This window comes from Tenrec ecaudatus, chromosome 13 (genome assembly GCF_050624435.1).
Source record: "Tenrec ecaudatus isolate mTenEca1 chromosome 13, mTenEca1.hap1, whole genome shotgun sequence".
In the NCBI taxonomy this organism is placed as follows: Eukaryota; Metazoa; Chordata; class Mammalia; order Afrosoricida; family Tenrecidae; genus Tenrec; species Tenrec ecaudatus.
In genome coordinates, this window is record NC_134542.1 from 31,829,400 (window position 1) to 31,839,704 (window position 10,305).

The window sequence follows — 10,305 nt, forward strand, 5'->3', positions numbered from 1 at the left end:
CAAATCCCTTTACCCTCCCATCACCCATAACCCCTGCATTCCCTATAACACCTTGTATCCGCTATTATCATCATCATACAGCCACCCTTCCTGTGTTTCACAGCTGGGAAGTCCAACAGAAAACAATGCAAGACAAATTGCACTAATGTGGTAAGGCTGAGATCTTATTAGTATAACGGCAAATATACAAATGATGCATAAGAGATCCCATCAACATTCAAAAATCCGGGAAGATATTTCTTTCATGGGACAAGTAAGAGACACTTGGACCCAATACAAAATTTAAGATGTGTCCATAGGGAGAATATCTGGCTTGGTACCAAGTTCAATCCCACATAATCAGGTTATAATGGTCTTTGCCTGATTGTATGGCTGTCATGGACTCTTGTCTTTGGCTAGAAAAGGTGATTTTAATAAGAGTTCTGCGCTTTTGTCTGGTTGGATGTTTGAGGAAATTTTGAGTCAATATTAGATGTCCTTTAAGTAGAACGGCTTAGGATAGAATGGTAATCCACAGGCAAGGGTTTGATGTGTTGTTATTGTTGTTGTTGTTGTTGCTCTTGTTGTTAGGTGTCATCTAGTTGGTTGTGGCCCATAGTGACCCTATGCACAACAGAATAAAGCACTGGCCGGCCTCATCCTCACAGTCTTTCCTATGCATGAACGCTTTGTCGCGGCCACTGTGTGAATCCACATATCATTGAGGACCTTCCTCTCTTGCAGTGCCTGTCTACTTTGGCAAATATAATGTCCTTCTCCAGGGACTGGTCTCTCCTGATAGCATGTCCACTGTGTGTAAGATGGAGTTTCACTAACCTTACCTCTAAGAAGCCCTCTGGCTGTGCTTCTTCCAAGACAGATTGGTTTGTCCTTTGAACATTCTATGATTCTTTCAATAATTTTCTCCAATACCACAATTCAAATTCATTTATTTTTTTTCTGTCTTCCAAAGATAGACATTATTACCATGACACTGGGTGTGTGTTCCTTTCTACTCTGAATGGAGTAGATCTTTTAAAATGTGCTTGATAGCTATTGCCTTTTAAAAACAATAAAGGTTTAACTTTAAAAACATATATTTCAAATAAAGGTATACAACTACCGTCTAACTATAAAATACTTAGTACTAGGATTTCCTTTCCATAGTTGTTAGCTGAGTTCTTCCTCTGTTTTGATATTTTTTTAAATATCAGACCTTAGACACATATTCCGCCTAAGCTTTGGTTCAGGACACACTCAGCATTTTTCCAAGCATGGACTTCTTTGATATTTTATTTATTTACCTATTAATTACTCAATGAATATACATGAGCCTATTACTCTCTATTCAAGATTCTAGATGTTGTGGGAGGTAATAAAAAGAAATATATATATATATTACCACTGTTTTCAATAATCTTATCATTTGGCATAATATTAAGGTGTACCTATGAGGAGCAAATGTAACAGAAACAAGGTAACAAATAAGGAGGCTGGTCGAATGATGGATTATACATACATCATTGCTAACTTCCAGGTTGCTTATTCAAATCCACCACCTACTCAAAGAGACAAAGATGGGCTTTCTGTCCCTGTAAAGATTCACAGGCTTGGAAACCCAAAGGGGATTTTCTACCCAGTCCCCTAGAGCCACTATGAGCCAGAATCAACCCATGGCAGTGGATAAAATAAGCAGTACTTATAGAATGTCTTTTCTATATTAAGCTTCCTTAAGAAGTAAGTTTATTCTCTCTCTACTTCTCACAATAATACTGTCATGACTGAACTATGGAATGTTATGGTATATCTACAAAATGCAAAACATATAAAGTTTCAAAAAAATTTTAAAGTGCTATTATCACTATAATGTTATGCACAAAGTGAAAGATGTAGGTTAGAAAACTCTCCTAAAATCCTACGCCTCATTATGACATTCAAGAGACACAAGTGTAGCTTTTGGGGCATCCAAGTTAAGACCCTTAGGTCCCTAAGTACTGACCACATATATCATAGTTCCCCCTGTTCTTCACCTAGCTACACATCCCACATATACCGTCATTACACTCAGAGACTGACAGCAGAGTCAAAAGGAGAACACGTGTGTGTGTGTTGTGGCTCACCTAATTTCTTTCCAGATTTTCTAATAGAAAAATGATGGACAATCCAAATGCAGCTTCATTTTCTCTATCCTTTCGGCTTCCATGGATGTTCAAATCAAACGTTGGCTGCCTGATCAGGAAACTGTTTTGTATGCCTGATGCGCAATGCAAAACACACCTCCCAGTAAGAAAGAGTCAGCCAGTTTCGATATCAGGAAGGTGGAGAGAGGGTGAGGGAGAAAGGGGAAATGATGACAAGGTCTACATGTAACCTCCTCCCTGGAGGACAGACAGCAGAGAAGTGGGTGAGGGAGACGTCGGATGGTGTAAGATATAATAAAATAATAATTATTTATAAATTATCAAGGGTTCAGGGGGAGAGGGGAGTGGAGAGGGAGGGAAAAATGAGGAGCCGATACCAAGGGCTCAAGTAGAAAGCAGGTGTTTTGAGAATGATGATGGAAACATATGTACGAATGTGCTGGAGACAAATGATGTATGTATGGATTGTGAAAAGACTTGTATGAGCCCCTAATAAAATGATTTTAAAAATGAGAGAGGAGAGAGAGAGAGAGAGAGAGAGAGAGAGAGAGAGAGAGAGAGAGAGAGAGAGCTGTTTGTACCAGAGGGTTGTTTAGCTGCTCAGGGCAGCCTAGTCATACCCAAGGGTAAGGACCCCCACACCCCAAAGGGAAACCCCGGCGTCCTTTGCCCGCCTCACAATTGTTCTTGGGGTTGAGCCCATCCATGACAGCCCCCGGGATCAATCATGCCAAAGGCCATCCTCTTCTTCGTTGCCCTTCTACTTCATCAGAGAGTTGGGCAGGAGCAAACAGACTTTGACTTTCCGTGGAGGTCAGGGGGGGGACCGGCTTCAAGATTCGGAGCTCGAGCCTGTAGACAGCTGTTGGAGAAGGTCATTAAGTACGGATCATGGGACTAGGAACTTGGAGCTCACCAGTGACCTTTGAACTTACTGCGTTTGTGGTTAGGATGACGTCAGACTATAGGTGCTCACTGGCCAATGTGGGAATGGAAGCAGATGGGATCTTTGGCGGTGTCTGGCAGTGAACAAAATGAGAGACGGGAAGAATGATCATTGGGGGGTAGGGGTGGGGGCAGGTGGGCCGGTGAGCTGGCAGCAGCCCAAGAGAAGCTCTTCCGCTGGGGGAGAGACCCGTGTGAGTGGAAGCAGAAGGAGCCTGCCAAGGAAGCGCGTGGTTTCTTACAGTCCCCGGGTGAAAGCTGGGGCCCTGCCCAGACTGGAAATCCAACTGATTAAACCCAGCTCCCTGGTTTTCAGTGGCCCAGGAGGTGCTAGAGTGTGTGATGGGCCCGCTGGGGTGTCTGAAATCTAATTCTAGAGACACGAATGCTTTGGCAATATCTGTTCTTTGGCATCTGCATTAAGTCCTTTCACAATCTATTTCACTCGTTTTGAAAGTACCTGAGCATAGGACGTATGCTTCCTTCTCACCTGGCCCTCTCTGGTTTCTCTGGTGCCCAGCACAGAGGCTGTGTCTAATAAATGTGAATTCGAGATGAGTGGTGTCTAATCACATGGTCCACCAACTATGACTCCCGTGCAGATACGCACCTCGTAGTGCTGCCATGGGAATCACCGGAGGCAGCTGGCACACAGGGACCCATCGAGGGACTATCCATCTGGGGAGACCATATTTTTAGAAGCCGCATAGCAGCTTGGTCCAGACACAAACTGGAATCAAGCACTCTTGGCTTCTAGTAACCTCCAGCTGCTTTCTATCTGTACCACCGTCGGCAATTTCCTCAACCCCTCTAAAGCTAGTCCGGTGAAACCCATGAAAACCACACTTGTTGGGGACTGCCTCGTGTTTGTGAAGCTCTCAAGTTTTCACACCCTTCACAGGGTACAACATTAGCACTTTCCTTTCGTGCTCTATTGGTGAAAAACATTTGCATGTTCCTGATCTGATGGGGTCCTCCTTCCATGGACCCCAGTTTTCACAGGGTTCTGTGTACCTTCCATTTAAAATGTGCACAGAATGATTTACTGTGTTACGGAGGTTGTGAGAAATCCAACCTATGACCACTTCCTTCTTCTGTAGTAACAAGCACATTTTAAAATAATAGTCCATTATCAAATGGCAAAGAAAACTGCTCACATGTGTTTTCTCTGCTTTCCTTAGTCTTAAAAATCAAACCGTTAGGCACTGATCAATTTAAAATCCCCCTTTCTCTGAATTTCAAAGAGCTCCCTCCTCCTTGATTAAGGAGCCCTCATGGCACAGTGATTTCACTTTGGACCTCTAGTATCAGGATCAGCAGTTCCAACCCACCAGTGGTCCTGAGGGAGAAAGATGAGACTACCTGCCCCCATTACAGTCTTGGAATGCCCCGGGAGCAGGTCTACTCTGTCTTATAAGGTTGTGTTGAGTTGGAATCAACTTCATGGGAGGGGGTGCATTGTCCTCTCTCTTCTGAAGGGGGTAGAAAATGTGAGGGTGACTATGACATCATACTCCCACACTGTTCCTTAAGCAATTCTTTCTCTGTTGTTGTTCTTCTTGTTGTTAGGACACCGTCAGGTTGGTTCCGACTCATAGCACTCCTACGCACAATAGAGTGAAACATCGCCTGGTCCTTCTCCCTCCTTGCAGTTGTTGGTAAGTGGAAGCCCATTGTTGCAGTCACTGTGTTCATCCATCTTACCAAAGGTCCCCCTGCTCTGCTGCCCCTCTCTGCCTGATCTTCTAAGTATAGCAGAAAGTTCAACAGTTTCACGTTCTCTGTGCCCCAGAGGATGCGAGACAAATGGGCGGAGCGGCAAACAGCATTTGAGAATGTAGATTCTCACAGCTCGCACTGCCTTGGAGTGCCAGTCTACCGCATCACTTTTAGATGATTATTGAGGATATGAACATGAAATTATGACGATTAGATAGAACCCTTGAGGGTCCAAATCCCATGAGATTCTGTTTGATGAAAAATGGTCCATGTGGAAACTCTTAAGGCTTGAAATTAGTTTGAACATATTAGAAACTCTTCTCACACACTAATAACAGACAAATGAACTTGACACAGACTGGAGATCGTCAAAGAGAGCATTTTAGTTTGATGCAAAAAATGATGAATACACTGGAAATAGCTGTGTGTTCTAATTCCAAGTCCATACACAGATCAAGCATACTGTGACTCAGTATGAATAAATAAGATCATCTCTGACTTTTAGAACCCCAAGTTCTAATGCGAGATAGGGGTCAGAGAGGAAATAAATGATTAACCAGTTGCTGCTTTATTGAATCTAGTGCATGGTATCCACTTTTAGGTGTCGAAATAGAACTACACATAGTACTTCCAATGGTTGATGTTTCTTCCCAGGAACCGCTGGGTGTGTACTCCAGCCTCGAACCTTGCAGTCACTGTTTGTTAACCATTTGGCTCACCCAGGGACTAAGCAAATAATGATGAGTCAATGTAAATGTTATAACAGAGACATGGACTAGAAGTATACACAATTTATGAAGAATGAAGTCTTAAACTGGTTGACAGTTTTATCAACGCATTTACTTTTTTGGGTCTTTCCTCGCCATCTACCATTTTGGAACAGTCGTCCATGGAGCCCATTGGAGGACCATTAACCAGACTCACATACAAAGAAAGATGTCATTGAGCTAAATATTAGCCTCTAATTTCACCATCTTCCTTTTTAAGATCCCCATCTCTTCTGCCTCTGATTAAAAATTGAGGTCTTGACTGTGATGCACACATCTATTGGAAAAAATAAGAAATCAAATAACCTCGTGGTTATTTGATCTGCATTATACCTAAATATCAACCTGATTAATGACCCATCCATATATTTATTTCTAAGGTTATAAATCACTTGACTGATAACACATATGTCTAAAATTATTCCCTGAAATATTTCCCTTATTAGATAAGGACACTGTTACCAAGAAAGTCTCACAGCTAGTTAATAACAGCCGCAGAAACCTGGCCTTAGAACTTGTGATCTCACGTGTCATATCTTCTTAATTGTGCAAACTCCATGGATCACAGTGGGCACAACAGGAACTGGCTCACAAAAAGTGAACCGCCTCACTTCAGATAAGTATCACAGCGAAGGGCATTCCTTATGTTTCCTTGAGAGTTAGGTACTGTTAGGAGCCCCGGAAGACTGAACGTTGGTCTGGCAGGAACGATCCGCGTCCCTAAAGTGGTCGGTTGACCCTACTGAAGGTGCTACACGTGGCACCTGTTTCCAGTCCACCTGAAGATGCTTTGAGTTCCCGTTTGTAATGTCTGCAAAGAACGGGCTCACGGTTACCATAGCAACTGTCCAGAGGTGACTCCTTCTGTGTGGAGACGGATGCCAACCACAATATTGCTCCTTTTTCTTGATTTAGACTGGCCCTGAGGGAGGGGCCCGTCCCAGGGTGGTTTTCTTTTTCAAGCTTTTCAGATGATAAAGGACAGCCTCTGGTAGAGTCCTTTAAATTCTTATTAAAGCAGATTTGGCTGGGAGTTCACATAGTTCATTCAATTCCATTTTTCCTGCTTCACTTCAGACTTTCCCATAGTGCACACCTGGTGACGTGTTTAAACGTCTCTCCCTCCCTACCTACCTCCCTCCCTCTCTCTTTATCTCTCCCCCCACCCTCTCTCTTTCTCTTTCTCGCTCTCTCTTCTCAAAGGAAAGAACCGTGTCCACTCTGGCACATTATGTGATGCCTGACTTTCCAAGGTGCAACCTCATGAATATTCTTAATTAAAATTGTGCTTTCTCCATTTATGTTGAATTGGGCTATGTTGAAACTTAATTGCAGTGAGGGACGGAGAACATCTGGCAGGTCTAACAGCCATGATCTGTGGTTGGGAATCTCTTGTTTGAATTACCAGCAGAGAATGCGTCACTGTGATTGCCGCTACCTCGTGGAGCTGAGGGGGAGAAGTAAACACATCAAATAACGACCTCTCACTTAAGTTCTCCAAAAGGCTCTGGTGATTAACTGGCTATGGGCAACATTTACCCCTACGTGGAAACATAGGCAACAACATAAAACAAGCACACCTGCCGCCCCAATAATTTGGGGAAGGTGAAAAGAAACACCGCCCCCCCCCGGCCTTTTTTTTTTTTTTAACATTAGCAGGCTGTCCAAAATTTGGCAGCTCTTTTGCAAATGATCTGTTTTCCTTCCTTCATTAGCGTGATGTGCAGAATAAGTTCTATTCAATTTCATATTATTGACTTGACTGATGTCAAAACATTGTGCTGGCTTGACCTCGGCAGTGAGAGACATCTTCAGGGGAAAATGGCTCAGTAATTAAAATGTGGTCCTTGAATTCTCAGCAAGAATAATCTGGTAGAGCTATTCCACTTCATTTTTAAATCACTTTAACGGGAAGATTTGAAATGTGTTTATCATTGAAACACAGGTGAGGCGTTTTGGTAAACAATAATGGACAGATTGTGCTTATAGATGGCCGGGTCAAAATGCAAATATCCCATGAAGATGCTGCCTCATCCCTGCTCTCCAGGCAGAAATGGACTCGCTGGTGATTGATGTCATTAAGCAGCCTGAACACAATCCTCCAGCTCTCCCGGTTCTCAGCTGCTGGCCTCACCCTTATGATTGGCAGTGTATGGTAGGAGATGGCCCCTGCCCTCCCCAAATGGCCTGCTATGACAATGGAAGTGGCTATAGGAGAAGGGGCTCCAGTGCGGTGGCCGCAACTCTAGGGGTGGATACGGCAGTGGAGGCTATAGAGGTAGAGGCTATGTTGGAGGAGGTGGTGGGGGTGGCTTTAGAGGGAGAAGGTGGCTTTAGAAGAGGCTGGAGGGGACTAGAGTGGGTCAGGAGGAGGGGCTACCAAGGCTCTGAGGGATTCCAGCTGGGGGGGTCTCAGGGGGGCTGTTAGGGAGTTACTTTTGCCTAGGTGGTTGCTTTTAAAGCTTGGTTGTGTCAGCACATAGTTGTAGACCATTTAAAAAAACAAACACATGCTATGTATTTTTCTTTTTTTGCCCACCAGTAAGTAACCTTTTTTTTTTCTCACTTTCTTGTGGTTCACTATGGTTTGTGGAAAGCAAACATTGAGATATATTAATGATTTTTGTTTCTGTTATGTTAAAATAATTATTTTCAAAGTACCATTGTTTGTATTTTTTCTCTAAGGAGTAAAGATTTGCCTTTGAAATTAACTGCATATTTTCTTAGCTTTAGTTTAATACAATAGATAGATAATAAAGTATTCCTCTGAATTAAGAAATAATAATAATGGAGAACTCATTCACAGAGCAGTTAAAGAACATACACTATTTGCCAACTCTTTGGGTAGCCCTTACAGTAATAAGGGATATAAAGATGAATGTTCATGGGATTTTCACAGTCCACTGAAGGAGAGGAGAGAGCCATTCATAACTATAAAATTAAGTAATATGTGATAAAGTGTGATGGTTCAGAGTTGGCTTTGAACTGTGATAACTGAACTTGCTATGAAAGAGTAACCACTAATGAAAGCAAAAGTTCAGGGCTGATGAGTTCAAAGTCAACTCCATAGGGAATGGGACTCCCTCACAGTCTAGTCTTAAAGTCCACAAGACCAGAGTTTGGACCGGACCCTAACGGTACAACCTGGGGCGATACTAAAAGCCCTCTGCACATTTGCCCCGCGTCCTTGTCCGACTCCCTCTCATCTCCCAACATCGCCAGGCTCCTACGCACAACGATGGCATGTTAGCACACCGCTCCGTCTTGGTTTCTGGAAAAGCCTATTAGCTGCAGAAATTTTATAAGTTTGGTAAGTTTTCTGAAAAAATGAATGAAAATCAAGTGGTTAAGGTTACATTAGGGAGTGGGCTGTCTTCTACTGTCACCTAGACCTCTTCATATATCTTCCTGGTCAAAAGACTTCAGCTATCTGTAAGCTTTGGGTGTGAGGCAGTATTCTTTATGGTTCCAGAGTCAAAAATAGAATATGAGCAGGTGACCCGAGAAAAGCATTTTCCTGACATGCTCTGCACTTTATTCCGGGAGGTATTTTCATGCAACAGGGATTTTTTTTTCAAGTCATGATTTAGTTTCCAGGTACTTAAACCATTGTTTCCATCGAGTTGGCTTTGAAAAGCAGCAGATTAGTTGCGGCAGAAGATTGTCTACAATCAAGCAAGCAGCAGAGATCACTGGCACAGTCAGAGGGCAGGGGTGGCGGTCATTTGTCTTTTCGGCAGGCACACACAAATGATCCCTCCCTGCCATCTGTTCCAGAGAGTTCTTTCATTTCCCTTCAGGTATTAGACCCCCTATTGAATAGAGGCATTGATCAAAGTTAAAGCCATTGAGTGACTGAGGAAATCGCTTCAGTTGTCAGTAACTCACATGTTAAAAAAGAATCAAAAGCGAAATGCTTGATATCCAACTCTGGTTTCTGACTTTGTGGATTAGGTAAACATAAGGTGGTTGCTTCACAATATTGTACTTCTCGTTGCTTTCTTGTTATTGTTTTGTTGTTGTTTGATTTTTTTAATATACATGGCCAAGAAATTCTACAATGAACAGAAAAAATTTTTTTTACTTGTACTGACCTTAGAGATGGAACTGTTTAAATAAAAGGTGCTAGTTTGAACTAAAGCTCTTGTGTCTCTTTATGAAAAATCATAACTTGAAGGTTCATGTGAGGTGAAGGAGAACAAGAAGAAATAGGCATCGAGTTGAGATGCTTGCCAAACATCTGGAGGAGAGAATGAGAGCATTATGGGAAAACAGATGGAGGGAAGCTTGGCCAGATAAAAATAAAGGGAATGCCACTCAGCCTCTCATTACCTAAGAGAATTCCGTTTAAAAGGAACATATCTCTAAAACCTGCCCTTTAAATAGTCTCTTGACATTAAAACACGTTAAAAAAATTAGAGTTTGTATCAAGCCTCGAGGTTTACTTTGAAGGTTTTAATTTACTAATTAGTGGGTATATGGTTCCTTCATCTTTTACATCAGACACAAGACTCTACACATAAACACTTACAGGAAAACGTGTTTCTTTGCTATTTGGATTAGACTCTAGAACTTCATTTGAAAAATGAGTGCCTAAGTCAAGCATTTGTAAATATGAGTTAAAGACCTGTGTTTGTTAAGGGAAGGTGATAAGGATTTTAGGGGATATTAGCTTCGATGTTGAAAGAAAGGGTTTACTTTGAAATTAAAAAGTCCATTTTTTCAACCATTTCATTGCCATAGAATCCACCTAT